Below are 20,284 nucleotides of genomic sequence, written 5' to 3' on the forward strand. Positions count from 1 at the left end.
AGTTTAGCCAATATGCCTCAATATCATTTCTTAATGGAACTATGATACCCAACCAACTCTATAACATCACTCTACAATAAATCATTCAGGTCAAAACTAATAAGAAAACCCATGATATAGGTCACTTAGGCATTTTATAAAATACCCAGTGTGCATTAATTCCCCACAACCACCCTTTTCACCATACAATAATCTATATATATCTATAAAGGAGGGCCAAGAGGTGCTGACATGGCACATCTATTAAGCTAGAATTACCATTTACCTTTTTTCTTAGATTTTTGACTTTTCTCCTTATTTTCCTTATTCTTTTATTAAGCCACTATATTTTTTCTGGCGTTTTAAAAGAACTGATCGAACAGATGTATTCTTTTGGTTACAACTTTTCAAACGCCTCGCTTTCTTTTTCCACCGTTTTTAATCGGTCACAACTTTTCTGGGATTTAAATAATTACACTTTGAATGTCTTTTGTAACATATTTCACATGAACTTTCATCTTCTACACTTCACTTCCCACCATCATTTACCCATCTTTTTCTGCCTTCTTTTACTTCACCGTACCAGGAATTTTCTCTTTAGATTCCTCAAGTGAAATTAATTGGTCAATGGGTTCTGTTACAAGATCACCTTTCAAGTATTTTTCCCTTTTCTTCATCTAACTAAATTCTTCTTCTGGAGCATATGTCCATATGATATGATTAATGGTAACTAGCTAGATCTTCTGGAACTTTTTTTGTATTCCAAGTGTGAGGGATATTTATATATTATATGATCATATGTCAGAGTAGAATTACATTGAAGAATTTATCTTTTTATTCTCTACTTATTTTCGTTTATGAATAATTGTGTACGCTGTTACGTAGTCATCTATTTTATTTTCTTAATGTTCTACAATGGTGATTCATCTCATGTTCTGACAATCTTTTTTATAATAATGAATCTCAAGAGATGCAATATGTCGGTAATTCATCCAGAATAGCTTGCCAACGAGGAGCTATCTTTAAATTTCATAATATAATGAGCAAAGCGACCATTTACAGTTACGTCTAACTTTTACAACTCTTTATATGTTCAGTTCAAGGAGGGGAAGGCATGAGAAGTTATACTCATTGGCTAATAGAGGATTGTATCCTTTTTTTATTTATATATTTGTTTGCTAATATAAGTGTAGTAACAATCTATGAGCTTCTAAAATAGTAGTATAATATTTTAAGCATCAAGTTTACTCCTTGCTATTACCTCTTTTTGTCGCGACTAAGAAAAATGTACGCTAATAAATGACTGTTAACTGGCCATATTCTTTGAGCTTCTGTTTATTAGAGCCGCATATATGACCTTTCCATTCTTAACTTTTCACCTTTTCACGCATTTTAATACAGTTACTCATTTATGTCTTTATTCCTTCCGATACAGTTATTTGTTCATTTTGTGAATAATTTGTTATTTTGCCCTAAATCCCAATATTTGCTGAGAGAAACACTAAATTATTGAAATTTGATATGTTTTTAGTTTAGAGTTATACCTAACAATCAAATTGAGCTAACAAAACCACACACACAAATGCACTCTTAACATAATTGTGACAGAGTTGAGAATTTTGGATTGCGCCTGCGGGGATTAGAACAGTGAGAAAATAGGCCGGAGATATACAATAGAATGGAAAGAATAGAAAATGAAAATGCCTTAGAGAACAAAATTTATTTGATTGATCTTTTTCTTTTTCTCCTTTACCCATTAATATTTCCTTTCCTTTTTACAATTTTTTTCAGAGAAATGAAAATTACATATCAATCTTATGAAACATAAGTGTCAACAATTCATACTAAGAAGATTAACAAACGGGAGGGAGGCATCTCAAGTGTACATCCCTGTTGACCTGTTCTTTACATTATATTTTTCTCTCCTTAATTTTTTTTTAATTTTTTTATTTTTTTTTACTCAATTTTACATATTTTGCTGATAAATTTCACATATGGTGGTAGAAACACATGAAAAAGTTTACTTAGTACAGATTGATTTTTTAAATAAAAATTATAATATTACATGAAACTATATTTTACTTTTTTCATATACCGCGCGAAGCGCGAGCATGTATACTAGTTTATTAATACACTAGGGCCATCACCAACCTTCACTAGTACTCTCATAACCAACAAACACCCTCTAGCCATTAAATTATATGAATTAACCCTTCACTAATTCTTCACAATATCAACACAAACTAGGTTAGGTACTTATGGCTTCCATTCACCAAGCCATAATTCCTAACATACATTTCCTACATAAGTATTCCTAAACAAACCATAAAAACTAGAAATAGAGTTTGGATCTTACCTCTTGTAGCAAACTCTAGAAATTTCGTTTTTTAGTTCTTGGGATGATTTTCTTGCAAATCCTAGGGTTTCATGAGTAGATGGTGTCAATACAAGTGTTATATTATAAAAATTAACAACATTCCATGGCTAATTCATATCTTTAATGATGGAGGAACCTTGGGGAGAAGAGAGAATGGAGAGAATTTCAAACTTGACAAGGTTTGCAATGGTGGAAATAAACTCCCGTAATGCCTTTAAAAGTCTTCAAGGGTCACTCGTCTGGGGCACCCGTGTCGCGAGGATCTTCCTCCCATTTTTTTTCTCAGTCTTGATGATTGTCGATGTTGACGTCCAATTTTGACCCTCCCTTTTTAAATTAATTTATTTCTACTTAATAGTTTGCAATGAATATTTTAAAAATATTTTCAATCAATAATACCTATTTTACAAAATTAACTAAGTATTAGTAGTTTTGAAATTAATAATTTAGTATTAGTATTATGTAATTATAAATATACTTACTATTTAAAGATTATTAAAATAGTTTTTATATACACCACATAGGCTTTATAATCAATTTAATGAACTACTCCTTAATTTCTAATTAATTAGATTACTATGTTAATAATTCAAAATTAGTGTTACAATTTAGAAAACAAAGTATTTTAGAAATAATTAATTACAATTATTAGTAGTATATTTGATAATTATAGTTTTTACTACATTTAATTAAAAATAGTTTTTTTTTAAATTTCACAAGGGGCTAAAAGACTAAAGGCTATAATTGCAATTCATAATTAAAACACATAATGGCTACCATTCAAATTAATTCTAGCCCAATACATAGGCCCATTCCGCAATTAACCCAGTCCATGTCCACCCTCACTTTCCACCTTGGAAATCCACTACCTCCTCCTCTGAGCCAATCTGCTCCTGCCACGTCACTCGTCTCCCATACTCACAAAACAAACACAACTAATCTAGGCCGTCCGTTTTGTAGATCATTGGCCCACGATTTTTAACTCTATTTTCTCTTTAATTTTTAAAATTCCGTAGATTTAATCTTAACCATTGGATCACAAGGATCCAACATCCACAAAATTTCCTACAAAAATATTTTAACACTAAAATATTAGGGTCGTTTATGTAAAATATCAATGGCCCAGATACTATTCCCCAAGCTAAACCTAGAGACGACCACCCCTCTCTTAGAAACTCAAATCGTTTCCCCCACATGCCCGGCCGCCTCCCTTTCTCTTTTCTCTCCCTCTTCTCTCAACCTCACAGTTCAAATTAATCTATGACCTTGCACAAATTCGTGCAAGGTCATGAATCCATGCATCGATTCATCCTTCCTGCCTCTTGTATCCGTGATTTCCACTGAGCCTTTCCCGTTTCACCGATAAAATTCAAAATTTCCCAAATCCGAACATGTATGAGGAATTTAAATCAACTTTAAATCCCTTGATTTCTTTTATGCTCCATCAAATTGGAATATGTATGAGGAATTTTCAGCAGCTTCATCATGTTATTCGATGTCCAGAGGTTAAACACAGTGATCTTTAGACATTGGAGGTCTTAGCCAACAGATTTAGTTCATCAACGGTCAATCCCGATCTTCACACGGCCAGGTAAAAATCTTTAATGATTCTCCCTCTGTTCTTTCTAATTTTACCCGACTATGCTCACATCATCAATTCATCTTCATCCTCCACTCACAAGTTTGAATTTGCTAAAACCCTAAGGCCCAACGGCCACTATAAATTGCTGTCTTAAATGCTCTCACCAAGAACACGTTTAACTACACCTAACATATGAGAAATTAAGTCACAATACAATATTGTTTAGGAATTTTTATTTTGAAGTTTGAGTTTTTACTCAATCTTTGCTTCTCTCTTTCTTTCTGGCTCTAATTTGAGTACTCGTATGATTTGTTGCCCTAAAGGAAGATAGTAAAATCTCAACTACATTCTTCTTTGTTCATTTGAATTACTAAGTATGAATTATTCTGTTACTGAGTGATGTTCTTAATAATGTATTAATGATTGACTGTTTTATATGCTTGTTAATGACATATGGTTGTTAAATAGGTTTTGAGACCATGAATTTCCTTTAGTTATTAAGATTAAAGTTATGTAATTATTCCAATAAACATTCATTGACCTGTCTTCTGTTGTTAAGTCGTAAGAACAGCTTAATAACTCTCAAACTATCCTCATGTTTGGGTTTCTTTTGGAGTTCCTTTATGTTCTATTACGTATTGTCATAATATAAACTTGCCTCAAGTATCACCCGTATTTGTAGTTACTCACCTGAAAAATTAGACTTAAACAAATATAAATTTGTTTAGTGATAAGATAAGACTGTCATCTTGGTTTGGGGATGCCAGTTTATGATATCTGAACTTATCCTCTCTTTCTAGCATGCTTCTGTAATTTTGTTAACACTCAAAAGATCATTAACTCTATGATGAGATTATGGCTATTTGATCATGCTATATAAGCATGCTTTGAGCAGACTATATTCCGGTACCATCTTTATGTGTATTTTGAAGGTTACAATATACTTGACTTAAGTCATGAGGTTTGTGCAGGTTCTGGTATTCTGTTTGTTAAGCTAAGATGCTAAAATCAAGTTCCATTATACCTAAAATCCCATACCTCTGACATGCTTGATATATTTCCCCAATGTGATGATACCCCAACCCCTTTCCTGAAGCCCACATAGTTACACTCTTAGCTTGATGATGATAACACTTTCATTTTGAAATAATATGACTCCCTACTAAATGTCTCCTGTATATGTTCTTGTGATCTAGCACTCATCTTGATTCTTCAATACTTCTTCTTACTTTCCATAACCATGAACATATCTATGTTGTCCTTAGAACTTTAGTAAGCTTAAATGAATACATCAGACCTAATTTATGAACTTTAAATGAGCCTTTTGTTGCTACTGTTTGAGTATAACATCATGCTTTGTTTGCCAAAAGATTAGTATGAAGTTGAAAGCTCTTAGAAAGAAGTGATCATATCATGGACTTTAGAGTAAAACAAAATTGTTAGCTTAAGATTTTGTTAATACTCTTTTAGAGGTTTTAATATAGGCTTTGAATCTGTGACCCTGTTAATACCTTTAGAAGCCATTATTATAGTTGTTAGCTTGTATCTCTGTTAATATATTTAGAAGTTCTAACTGAAGTTTGTTAATATGTAATCCTATTAATACTCTTAGGAGTTCTGATTGAACTTATGAATCTGTAACTTTGTTAATACCTTTTAGAAGCTCTAACTGTAGTTACTAATCTACAATTCTGTTAATACTCTTTAGAAGTTATAATTGTAATTGTTAATGGTATTTCCGTCAACACCTTTTAAAGAATTCAATTGAAGTGGTTAACATACATCTCTGTTAATATCCTTTAGACGTTTCAATTGGAACTGTTAACTTGTATACGTGTTAGAAGTTAAGACTTAGGCTATTAAGGTAATGTGTCTATGCCCATGAACTTGATAGGTTTAAACCATGCACTTACTCTATTCTTAAGATATAGGGTCTAAGTGTTTGGATTCGTAACAACAACCTGTAATGCCTTTGTCTCTATATGCATTTGAAGCTGATTTCATCCGAGCATTCCTAACATATCATTCACATTGGATCATGTGCTTTTATTAGATTGTGGTTACATTAGGAAGATTGGTAGTTTTATGATCCTATAGTACTTTGTATTAACTGTTATGGAAAGTGTATATATACTTCTGTGGTATGGTATCATTGTGATATTGGGATTTACATTGAAATGCCTCATTGGTACTTAAACCTGTAGAAAATAATGAGTGTGAGTAGTTAGGAATATTTGGGAGTAGAGTTTAGTTCTTGGTTGACCTACTCTCCCTGACACAAGAACTGCCCCGAGCCTTGGGACCCTTGGGAACTTTGAAGTGTCAGGGGTCTAAGAGAGCTTTGGCCATTAACTAAACTCTACCCTTAGCCTCTAATCTATTGACATATTCCCTTTAGGTTTAGTGTTTTATGACAACGAAAAGTTTTCAATGTGAATCACTTTGCCATATGTGACCCCCACATTAGTGTAATTCCCATGATTTAGATTACCATTGATTGTTATAATTTGATTAGGCCTTTACTAGTTTGTTTTGTGTATAATTATATGCGTAAAGTAGCATATCTAATGACTTTCTTTCTTTTTTGAACTTGTATTAATTGGACCTGCCGAGTTCCCAAAGAACTTAGGCCCAAGTCCTATACCTGTGCATTTGGGAGGCCTGAAGTCTGCTGCTGTCCATTGCTGCTATTTGCTAGGCCTACCTCTTTTAGGCCCAAAACAAGAGTCCATCCTTTCCCTTTATTGCTTTATTGCATTTTTCTATCCTTATGTCTCACATGTATACAACATTTATCATATTAGATAGAATGCTTTACTTCACCTCTTTGAATCATGTAGAAAATCTAGGCAAGCCCTAAAAGACATAGGATTAAAAGAAGTATCAGACTTAGTAATAGATAGTCTTAATTCGTTCATTACACATTGTTTATACTAATCTCTAGTAACTACTTTATGAAGTCTTTTGGGAATAAAACAGCTTTGGCAAAAGGAGATAATCCTCTCTTTTCAAAAACTGAAAGTGGAATCTAAAATTGGTCTCATAAACTGTGCTTTTCTTCAAAATTAAACAAATGCAGCCGCCCAGTATATCTTAAACCTATTTCTTTACAATATTTTTTTTACCTCAATAGAGTTACACAAAGAGCCATAATCATTTAAGTACAAAGTGTTTACAAATTAACCCCATCACATATGTTTCATACAATATCTTAAATTCTTTCAATCATATGTATATACAAACATTATATTCAAAGCTTTTCTAAACCTATTGTAACGACCCAATTGGTCGTTTTCTAAAATTACGTCATGTTACCCCTTTTTATGTCTCACACATGTGGGTTTATGATTTTATGATTTGAGGGGTTGGTTAGTTCCATTCCAGGAAGCTTTCGGGATGATTTGGACCCTTGGTTCTTGACTTAGAAGGTTAAATTAGAAGTGTTGACAAAACTTTGACTTTTTTTGAAAACAACCCCGGAACTGTGTTTTGATGGCTTCGATAGCTTCGTATCTTGATTTCGTAAGTCCGTAGGTTGTTTTTGTGTTGATTTTCCGAAATTGGGAAATTTGAAGTTGAAATGTTTGACCGTAAGTTGACTTTTAACTATCTAGATCAGAATTTAATTTTGGAACTTGGAATAGGTCCGTTATGGTATTTATAACTTGCTTGCAAAATATGGTATTGTTTGGAGTTGATTTGATAGGATTCGAATGTTTAGTTGTAAATTTAGAAATTCTTGAACTTTACTTTGAAATTCATGCGTTTTAGAGTTCTTTGTTTTTTGAGCAACTATAGTACTAGGTTATGCACCTAGTAGTTATTATATACAATAAAGCCCAAATTGGGTCGGAAATTACAAAATGTCCAAATAAAGGAAGAATAAGAAAGGAAATAGTTAAAGCTAATTATTACATAATTAGCAATAACAGTTTGTAGGATAACTATTACATAAAGCGGTAACAAACTCGATCACATGATAGTGATGCTTGTGAATTCAGACATCCATTGCAAAATGCTCAATATAGCACCTACAAAGCTCTCACCAGGCGTCAGTTTTTGCAATTCAAAGAAGAAGTATAGTATGAATCCACAACAATTACACCACATAACATAGGACATTATGATATTATTTTGGTTGAACTTTAGTTCCTGCATCCTTGTTGTGAAAGTTGACTCGAAGGCGATCCAAATTCCTGGTTGTTCATGGTGTAAGACAGACCGCCAAATAGTTGCATCAATATGAATCTTCATAAGCCTTAGCCTTTGATAACAAATGTATGTGTACTGCACATTAGTCACGACTGATTTGAGCAACTTTCCATAGCAGCAACCCTCTAAGAGGCCTTGACTTTACCAGGAATACACAGAAGAATATATTTGCACATTTATATATAAACTGCAAGAATGGACAATTGAACAACAACTTCCCACATGTTGTCATTCCAACCTCAAAATGAGCATTGTACAATGCTAATACCACTGAGAAATGATACAACACCACATAGTACATCAACTATCTAGAAGAATTATCCAAAGTGATTTGTAACCATCCAACATCCAACATTTTCGAGTGTAGTAGTTTTTGTAGTCACTCCTAGAATTCAGATGAAGAAAATGTCATTATCAAGCTTTAATAACATCTGTATGTTTAGTGCTAAGTGATCAGAACTGACTTAAATGATTTTCATCCAGGCGTACCGGCATGTGATGTCTAATATACTTTGTAGTAATTTGATAAATGTGAATTGTCGAGTTCCCAAAACGAGGCCATCTTTGAAAGGCAGCATGTAAACACTACAATTCATGATTCAATTACTCTATTTCTTGCAACCCTAACCCTTAGATTAGGTATTTGAGTCTTGCCTTGGTTGATTATTATCTTACCGGTAGTAGGGAATTCATTGAATGATTCAAATTCTAATGTACCTGCAAAAGAAAATACGAGGTTAGCTAGAAAATCTTCCAGTGCATTGCCTTCCCTTAAGACATGCTGAAAGATCATATTGAATTCCCCCTTCATTTCCGTAATCTTCTTCACTTCCTTGGTAATGCTCCAAGGAACCTCCCATTCATCTTCGATAATCTTCTTCATAGCCATTGAGTCAGTCTCAATGATAGGGGAATGCAACTGCATTTGAAAACAATATGACAGCCCTTCCATTATTGCCTTTGCCTCTGCCACCATATTTGTTGAAATCCCTATTTCCTCTGCCTTTGCATAAACCACATATGCAGCACCATCTCTAACAAGAAAAGCATATGAGCTAGGTCTTGGATTTCCTCTAGCAGCACCATCAATGTTACACTTGAACCATCTCTCATGAGGCAGCTGCCATGTAACTCTTTTAGTAATAATATAAGGTTTTTAGGCTTCAAAACATTTAATCATATCCGGGCAAAGAAGAGATATATTTTGTATCCAATGAACCCTTACTTTAGCTAGAAAGTGTAGTGTTTTGTTAATATCATGCACCACCCTATTAAAGGAGACAATCATTCATCCATGCTTTATAGTGTTCCTTCTCATCCAAAGTTCCCAATAAATAATGGCCGGAGTAACCTGGAAAAGTGGCATTAGCTTAGCACAACACTCAGCTTTCCACCAGGCTTTAATAACCTGACGAATTTGTATCAAGTTGATCACAATCCCAGCAGCATTTAAGAAGACCTTCCACACTCGTGAGGCAGTAGAACTTGTAAGGAAAATATGCTGCAGTGTTTCTTCTTGAGGAGTAATGCAACACAAATATTTTGAAATAGTTAGATATTCATTTCTCCTCCATAAGTCATATGTAGGAACCTTTCATCTCCATAATCTCCATAGGAAAAAAGATATTTTGAAGGGTAAACCTTTAGTCCATAGTAATTTGTGTTCTGTATTTGTTGGTTCTCTATGTGCAATACACTACCAACTGTAAATTTACCTGAAGCTATTGGCATCCATTTAGGTGTATCTCAGGAGTCATCAGTATTATCCAAGTAAATTTCTTGCCTTATGTGGTCAGATATGTCATTTGAGAATGTTTGATCCAGTAGCTGATCATCCCCTCCATTCTTTGTTATCAATTCTGCCACCTCTTGCACATCTTTATTGATGTTGAACTCTTGGTGGACAACATGATATATAGCTCTAATTCTAGTCCAATTTTCATGCCTAACATATGTTGAACCCCTATTTATTTGCCATAGAATTTCATGCTCAACCTCTTCTCTTGCTTTTAACATTTTTCTCCAAACATGGGATCCTTGTCTAAATTGCACCAATGTAGGAATTTCCTTCTTGCAGTATTTATTCTACATGAAGTTCGACCACAATGACTTAGAGGTTCTGAATTTCCACCATAATTTTGCAAATAGTGATTTAGATATATCAAATAGGGACCTGAAACCTAGTCCTCCTTCCTCCTTAGGGAGACACAACTTCAGCCACTTGGTCTAGTGTCTACTTCGTCCTTCTTCATTAGTACTCCAGAAGAATCTAGCAAACATCTTGTGTAGATGTTCCAGAATATTTTTTGGAGGATCTAGGACTGACAATATGTGGGTAGGTAAACTTTGAAGCACACTAGTTATAAGAGTAGCTTTGCCTCCAAAAGACAGTAGTATCCCTTTATAAGAGTGTACTTTTGCCTTGATCGTCTTAGTGAGATCATTATATTAATCCTTCCTTCTCCTTGTGTAAAAAATTGGACACCCTAGGTAGGCAAATGGGAAGTTTCCTTTTTGGAAGCCAGTTATTGAACCAACACAATCAGCTAAGTTCCTTGCCACCTTTGTATGCATATAGTAAAATCTTTTTGACTTGTTAATCAGCTGGCCAGAATTCTGTTCATAGTGTTTGAGCACTTCAACCACTTTCTGTAAAGAATAAGGGTCAACAGATGAGAAGATTATTATGTCATCTTCATGAGCTAGATGGTTTAATGAATCTGACTACTTTGGCATTCCAAATTCTATGAAATTCTTGTCTGAGAACAATTTATTTAGTGATCTTGATAGTACCTCTACAGACAGAATGAACAATGCTAGAGACAGAGTATCTCCTTATTTCACCCCTCTAATGGACTTGAAGAAGCCCGAAGCTTTTCCATTGATTAGTACCGAGTACTAATTATTGTCCATTAATATCTCTATCGTGTTGATAAAATGCTCAGCAAACCCCATTTTCCTCAACATATGCAGAAGATATTTTTAAGAAATCCTATCATAAGCCTTTGCCATATCAAGCTTAATTACCACATTGTCTAGTTTCCCTTTCAATTTTATATTAGAGATAATTTCTTGTGTGAGAAATATATATTCAAATATACTCCTTCCTTTCACAAAGCCTGATTGGTTGGGAGATATCAAAGATGGTAGTATCTTCTCCATTATGTCATGTAACACTCTCGAGAATACCTTGTTGATGAAATTACTTAGACTTATAGGTCTTAAGTCTGATAAAGTTTGTACTGGGGTTTTCTTAGGGAGGAGTACAAGGTTAGCATGTGTTATGGATTTTGGCAATGTTTCCCCTACATAGAATTCTTAGAGTAGCCTGACTATGTCTTCTCCTATGATTTCCCAGCAGTGTTGGTAGAAAAAATCCAGTGAACCCACCAGGTCCACTTGCACTATCACCAGACAATGCAAATACTTCATTCTTGACTTCTTCCATGGATGTAAATTTGCACAATTCCAAGTTCTATTCAATAGTGACGAGACTAGGTATACTATTAAGTAATTCAAAGCTTGTAGTATCCCCTTCTTGTGTGAATTGTTTGTGATAAACTCCACTATAGCGTTAGCTATAATATCTTGGCTTTCAAGCCAATTACTATATGTATTTTGGATCCTTTTGATCTTCAGTTTCTGCCTCCTCCTATTTACATGATTGTGAAAGAATCTTGTGTTTCTATCACCTTCAGCAAACCAGTTTATTCCTGCCTTTTGTTTCCAGTACTGTTCTTCAATGCTAAGGTACTTTTTCAGTTCAGCCTGTGCTTGTTGAAGCCCAATCCTATATTCAACTATAGGTTCCTCTTCATATATCATCTTCTTAACACTGACAATATCCTCCCTAATAGCTAGATGTTTGAATATATCTCCAAAAGTAAGTTTGCTCTATTGTGATAGGGTTGTTTTCACTCTCTTCAGGTTTTGTTTGAACATCAAGAAAGGATCACCAATAAAATCTGCCACCCAGTCCTGCCATCTAGGCAAGAAGATCTTCATATACAACTTCCAACCATTGCCCATCCCCATTGACATCTTGTCATCATCAAATCCAAGCTAAACATGGTGAGGCCTATCTTGAGTTAAATTTACCTGCATCTTTAACTTTGCTACACTCCCCCTAGTTTTCTACATGGAGGCAAGGTCAAGGTGTAATATCTTACCAATAGGTGATAACAAAACTAATAGGATCTCCCTATAGTAGAAATGCCATGGAAGTTCATGGATAACTATCCAAATAGGGATAATAGGATTATCCTCATTAGGATTAAAGTTTGTAGTCCAAGCTTGAAAGTCAATTCTTTGACCTTGAATGTACATATATTTTTTTGTCCAGACAGTGGTGTGATCATACTCATTGCCTAGGTCAATATACACTTTCCTTGCATTGAAATGGGCTATTTTAGCTCCTCCTCTGAGTTCACATTGAGCTATGAAGCTTCTCCTTATCTGTTCCATTCTAGGCATAATATTGAGAAATTTTCCTATAATAGTGTATTGGCATCTGTTGGCTAGAGTGAGCATGTAGTCATGTCTGGTGAATATAACAGCTGGTTGGCCCTGTTTGGTAGTTATTTTGGGAGGTGTAAACTCTATTGGTTCTGTCTCTGTATCCTGCCTTGCTCTTAGCTTGGTTGCGTGGGATTGTGTGATAGTAGAAGGTGGTGGAACAGGTTAAGTAGTTTGTTTTTTATGTTGGACATTGGTATCTATAGGGGAATTTGTGAGGTTAATTTCTTGAGGGTTGGGTGGAGCATCTTTATGATTATCTGATTATGGAGACTTTAGCTAGGAGTGGCAGTTGGTTTAAGTGTCTGTGTGTGTTTTGGTTGGTCAAAATTGGTTGAGATCTTTGGGTATGCGTATGCAGGTGGTGTTGATGTGTTAAGTGTTTTTAATTGAGCAGGTTGAGAGGTTTGATCTGTGTGGCTAGTCATCTGTGTTTCATGAGTGGCAATATTAATGTCTTGGGTGTTTTTATGCTGAAGCTGATTAGTGTGGGATGAGATTACATTTACCTCATCAACAGAAGCATTTTCCATGTGTGGTTGTGCAAGTGGAACATTTGCAGCAGTGAGGTCGACTAGTTGTATGCACTGTGAAGAGTGCAACTGGTAGTAGCATTTTGTCGAACAGTTGGTAGTAGCATTTCGTCGAACAGTTGGTGCACTAAAATCTGCTGAAGTTGTTTCCTTTAATGTTGTGACGCTTGCCTCAGTGAAATTGGTAATTAGAGTGTTTTTTGAAATCTTCTCAGCAACAGGAATCGATTGGCATTAGTTGTGTAAAAATTCAACCATTGTAACACCATCACCGATTACCTGGAACTCGGCGGAGTGTTGTAGAGAATCAGAATTGCTGATTTCTGCGTTTGAATCAGTTGCTTTTTGGTGAATAAGTAGCTCTTCAACTGGGCTACAATCTCCATGGTTTTGAATCGCATTATTTAACTCAGAATTGATCTGGAAATTCTCATTCAATCCCAGGCGATTAATTGCTATAGTAGCCGTGTCACGTATTTGGAGAATTGTAGCAGTTGGGAAGGAATTTTGTGGAATTATTTGTTGGGTATTGTTAGCATTATAAAGGCATTTCTTTTGGTTTTGGTCCGGTGGCTTTCCGCCCCCAGTCAACGGAGAAGTCGCCATTTGTTTTTTTGCACTGCTATTGGTCACTTAGCAGTAGGGTTTAGGGTTTGTGAGGTTATTATTTTGTGTGGATGCTTGGTTTGGAGTCCCGAGGGCTCAGATGAGTTCTGGAAATGTATCATAATGGTTTTGAACTTAAAATGAGTTGCGGGTGTGCTGGTGCTTCGCAATTGCGAGCACCAATTTTGCAATTGCGAAAGTGACAGTAGGGGATCAGATGTCGCAATTGCGAAGGCAGCATGATTTTAGCTTGGTTCGCATTTGCGAACAAACGTTCGCTTTTATGATGATGGACAATTCACAATTTCAAAGCCTTTTCTCGCAATTGCGAGGTTGCATGAAGTTGTCAGGGTTCGAAAATGCGAGCCCTGGTCCGCAATTGCGATGGTCAGCAAATGCAAACCTTGTGTTGTATATACGACATCTGCAGCTTGTTAAAGGGATGTGAGACGCGATTTTTGAAAACATTATCTCATTTTTGAACCCAGACTCGGTAGGAGGCGATATGGAGAAGGGATTTTAACTTACAAACTTGGGTAAGTAATTCTAATCTATTTACAATCATATTCCATCATTATATCTTAGATTTATACATCAAAATCACGTGAATCAAAGTGTATTTGTGAAATTGTCATGTTTTTGAAAATAAGAATTTGAGTTTTAAGAGTCGATTTGGACTTGGATTTTCAAACTAATCATATATATGAACTCGTGAGGTCATGAGTAGTTGAAACTTGCCATTGGACCCGAGTTTTGACCGAACGGGCACCGGGTTGACTTTTGTTAACTTTTTCGGAAAAGTGTAAATGTCACGCCCAATTTCTCCTATAGGTCGTGATCACGCCCAACATCGCCGCTAGGCAAGCCAACGGTGAACTGACTATATAATTGTTCTTTTTAATAAATTTCCAAGTAGTTGAATTTAATTTATTAAGAAAATAAGGAGTAGAAAATTTAATAAAGTAAAGCGAAAACTAATGAGAGAGCAATTGCAGTGAAATAAATGCTCCAAAACCATAAAGTCTACTAGCATGTGTTTCAAGACCTGGTTTCACAAGTGTATGTGCAACTAGTAGAATATACAAAATACTAAGCTACTGTCTCAGGTATAGTAGATAGAAAGTATATGCAAAAGAGAGACTCGGGGTGCTGCAGAACGGACTTAGAAAGCAGCTCACCACTAGGCCTTGGGGTAACAGGGGTGCGCGCCGGAATGACTGCCAGATGCACATGCCTCAGATCCTTCATGATTAGTGTAGAAGTGTTGCGTGAGTACATAAAAAATATGTACATAGTAAGTATCCAGTCTAACCTCGAAGAAGTAGTAATGAGAGGTCGACATCGACACTTACTATGGGCCAACAATAAATTATAGAAATGCTAAATAGGCATGGAATATGTGAATAATAATAATAACTCAATAATAAGCAGTGATTAAATGATTCTCTGACAAATAGTAAATTCCAAAAGTCTTCAACTAACAAATACTAATTCATGATAAATTTCGGGCCAATAAATAAATTATAACCTCCCAATTATTTCATGATTTAGATCCTAAAACTACCCGGACTTAAGAATGATTAGTAGCTACGCACGGATTCTTATCATCTCGTGCGTACGTAGCCCCACAATTAGATATACGCTCAGAAGTTCATTTAGCTATTAGAGTAATTACCCAACCCAAATTGGAAGATTCCTAAAATTCACCCTAGGGCCCATGTGCCCGGATTCAAAAAATATTTGAAGATAAATATTACCCATAACCTCACTAACTCAAATATGTAATTTTCACCCAATTCCTCAATCAATTTTGTGGTTAAATACTATTTTTATCAAAACCTAGGTTTTTCAACTAAACCAACAATTTCGACACTTTATATGCTAAGAATCTACCCAAAATACGTATATTAAATTCATCTCATATAGAAATTACATACCTCAAAGTGCTGAGATGAGAGAAATGAGCCAAAATAGCCTAAGTCCCGAAATTAAAAGAACCTCACAGCCCCAGCGATTTTGCTTCTGCGGATTCTGAGGCGCATCTGCGGAAAATCCATCGCAGGTGCGGTCCTAGCCCAGGCCACCTTCCTTCACTTTTGCGAACGGGCTCCCGCTTCGGCGGAAGCAGCGTCGCACCTGCGATCCAGGCCTAGCCAGTCTCTTATCGCACCAGCGGCCCTTTCATCGCAGAAGCGAGGCCGCTTCTACGAAACTTCCTCCGCTTCTGCGGGCCACAGACCACCGGTCCCAGGCCACTTCTGCGATCAAAAGCTCGCACTTGCGGCCAAAATCTCGCAGGTGTGGACACACCAGAACTGGTGCACCAGCAGTTCTTCCATGTCCAAACTTGGTTCGCGCATCGTCCGAATGGCACCCGAGGACCCTAGGGCCTCGCCCAACCATACCATCAAGTTCGTAAACAAAACACGGACTCGCTCGAACCCTCGGAAAGTGTAAAACAACATCAAAATGAATAATCACACCCCTAACCAAATCGAATCATCTTATGAACTCCAAGTTCTTCCGACTTGCTGCGAATGCACCGAATCACACTTAAACTAATCAGAATGATACTAAATTTTGCGTGCAAGTCTTAAATCACCGTACGAACTATTCTCGAGCTCAAAATCCCAAACAAACCTCGATAACACCAAAACCTACTCCAAACAAAATTAAAAGAACTTGAAAAACCTTCAATGTGCCAACTTTCAATATTAAACGCCAAAACGCTCGCGGGTCATCCAAATCCCGATCCGAATATACGCCCAAGTCAAACATATGCCTTTTAAGCCAATACTAAGGAACTAAGTGTTCCGATTTCAACCAGACACTTCCAAGCCCGAACGAACCATCCCCACAAGTCATAAAACATTAAAAGCATATACAGGAATCTTAATTAGGGGAACGGGGATCTAGAAAGCAAAACAATCGGTCGGTTCGTTACATTACCCATATCTTAAACAAATGTTTGTCCTCGAACGAGTCTAGAATCGTACCTAGAGTGTCGAATAAGTGTGGATATCTGCTCCGCTTGTCCTCCTCGATGTTGACTCGTCGACTGGTTGACCCGTCCACCGAACCTTTACCGCAAAAATACTCTTGGACCTCAACTGGCAAAACTGCCCGTCAACAATGGCAACTAGCTCCTCCTCATAACCCAGGCTCCCATCTAGCTGAACCCTGTTGTAGTCTAACATATGCGACCTGTCGGCATGATACATCTGGAGCATAGACACGTGGAAAACCGGATGAAATATGGATAGACCTGGAGGTAAAGCAAGCTCATAAGAAACCTCCCCAACTCGTCTCAATACCTCAAATGGACCTATAAAACTTGGGCTCAACTTGCCCTTCTTCCCGAACCTCATAATTCCCTTCATCGGCAAGACTTTAAAGAGGACCTTCTCGCCCACCATAAATGATAAATCACACGCCTTCTGATCCGCGCAACTCTTCTGTCTGGACTCTACTGTGCCAAGTCACTCCTGAATCAACTTTACCTTTTCCAAGGCATTCTTCACCAAATCAGTACCATATAACTTAGCGTCGCCGGGCTCAAACCATCCGATGGGCAAACGACATCGCCGACCATATAAAGCCTCAAATGGAGCCATCTCAATGCTGGACTAATAACTATTGTTGTAAGCAAACTCGGCCAAAGGCAAGAATCATTCCCACTGCCCTCCAAAGTCAATCACACATGCACTGAGTATATGCTCCAAGATCTGAACCGTCTGCTCCAACTGCCCATCGGTCTGCGGATGAAAGGATGTGCTAAGCTCTACTCGGGTCCCTAATTCGCTTTATACTGCCTCCAGAAATGCAAAGTAAACTGAGGGCCTCTAACTGATATAATGGAAACAGACACACCATGCAACCGAACAATCTCATGAATGTAAATCTGGGCCAATCTCTCTGAAGAATATGTGGTCACAACCAGAATGAAGTGCGACGACTTGGTCAACCTGTCGACAATGACCCAAACTACAGCAAACATCCTCAAGGTCCGCGGCAACCCAACTACGAAGTCCATTGTAATGCGCTCCAATTTCCACTTAGGTATAACCATCTGCTGGAGTAGGCCACCTGGCCTCTAATGCTCATACTTAACCTGTTGGAAATTTAGGCACCTCGCTACATACTCAACTATGTTCTTCTTCATCCGCCGCCACCAATAATGCTACCTCAAGTCGCGATACATCTTTGTAGCCCCAGGATGAATAGAATACTGAGAATTGTGTGCCTCTTCTAGAATCTTCTCCCTCATTCTATCAACATTTGGAACACATAGTCGACCCTGGAGTCGTAGAAAACCATCCTCACCGATAGTAACCTCCTTGGCACCACCCTATAGTACCATCTCTCTGAAAAATAATAAGTGTGCATCGTCGTACTGACGAGCCCTGATCTGCTCAAATAGTGAAGATAGGGCGACGATGCATGCAAGAACTCGGTTGAGCTCTGCAATATGCAACCTCACAAGTCTGTTAGCCAAGGACTGAATGTCCAAAGCCAATGACCTCTCCTCTGCTGAAATGAATACCAAACTACCCATACTCACCACCTTTCTACTTAAGGCATCCGAAACCACATTCACCTTGCCTGGATGATAAAGGATGGTAATATCATACTCTTTTAGTAACTCCAGCCACCTGCGCTGCCTCAAACTAAGATCCCTCTACTTGAACAAATGTTGCAAGCTGCGATGATCGGTGTAAACCTCACAGGACACCCCAAAAAGGTAATGCCTCCAGATCTTAAGAGCATGAACTATCGCGGCCAACTCCAAATCGTGTATGGGGTAATTCTTCTCGTGGGGCTTCAGCTGGCGTGAAGCATATGCAATAACTCGCCCCTCCTGTATCAATACACACCCCAAGCCAATGCATGAAGCATCGCAATACACAGTATACATCCCTGAACCGGAAGGCAACACTAACACTAGTGCTGAAGTCAATGCGGTCTTGAGCTTTTGAAAGCTCACCTCGCAATCATCACACCATCGGAATGGAGCACCCTTATGCTACAATAGATGAGAAGCTCTCCACAAAATGGTGATCTCGGTCGCTGTGGTAGGACGAGGCCAACGATGAACTGCCTCGATCTCCTTGGGATCTAGCTTAATATCCTCGCTTGATAGAATATGCCCCAAGAATGCTACAGAATCTAACCAACACTCACACTTGGAGAACTTAGCATATAACTTCTTTTCCCGCAAGGTTTGAAGCACCACTCTCAAATGTTGCTCGTGCTCCTCCATGCTACGCGAGTGGATCAAAATGTCATCAATGAAGACAATGACAAATGAATCAATATATGGCCTGAACACCCGGTTCATCAAATCCATAAATGTTGTCGGGGCGTTAGTCAAACCGAAGGACATCACTAGAAACTCATAGTGGCCATATCTAGTCTGGAAAGCCGTCTTTGGAACATCCGAATCACATATCTTCAACTGATGATACCCCGATCTCAAGTCAATCTTAGAGAACACCTTGACACCCTACAGCTGGTCAAACAAATCATCAATACGCGGTAACGGGTGCTTGTTCTTAATGGCAACTTTGTTCAACTAGCATTAATCAATGCACATCCGCGTAGTCCCATCCATCTTCTTCATGAATAATAATGGTGCACCACAAGGCGACACACTCAGTCTGACGAACCCCTTTGCTAGCAACTCCTCAAGTTGTTCTTTCAACTCCTTCAACTCTTTCGGAGCCACGTGGAATGGTGGCATAGAGATAAGCTGGGTACCTGGAGCCAAATCAATACATAAATCAATATCATGATTTGGTGGCATGCCTGGAAGATCAGAATGAAACACATCAGAGAACACCCGGACCACGGGCACTGAATCAATCGCTAGAGTCTCTGTAGTATTATCCCGAACATAAGCTAGATAAGCCAAACAACCCTTCTTGACCATGTGTCGAGACTTCAAAGAAGAGATAACTGGACCAGATGCACTGACTGATGAACCCTTCAACTCCAATCTAGGCAACTCTAGCATCGCCAAGGTAATAGTCTTGGCATTGCAATCAAGGATGTGTGATATAGAGACAACCAGTCCATGCCCAGGGTGATCTCAAAGTTGGTCATATCGAGCAACAAAAGATCCACTCTAGTCTCATAACCACATAAAGTCATGATACATGACCGATATATCCGATCCACAACAATAGAATCGCCCACTGGTGTGGACACATAAAAAGGAGTACCCAAAGACTCGCGAGGAACACCCAGAAGATGAGAAAATAGAGATGAAACATATCAATATGTAGACCATGGATTAAATAATATGGAAGCATCCCAACCGCATACAGAAATAAAACTTGTGATCACGGAATCTGAGGCTACTGCATTTGGTCTGACTGGAAAGGCATAGAACCTGGTTGGAGCGCCACCTGACTAGCCTTCATCTCTAGGATGGCCCCTACCCACTTGCCCTTCGCTTATGGGTGGCCGGATGGCTGGTGT

The sequence above is a fragment of the Nicotiana tabacum genome, chromosome 4 (assembly GCF_000715075.1).
Source record: "Nicotiana tabacum cultivar K326 chromosome 4, ASM71507v2, whole genome shotgun sequence".
NCBI lineage: Eukaryota > Viridiplantae > Streptophyta > Magnoliopsida > Solanales > Solanaceae > Nicotiana > Nicotiana tabacum.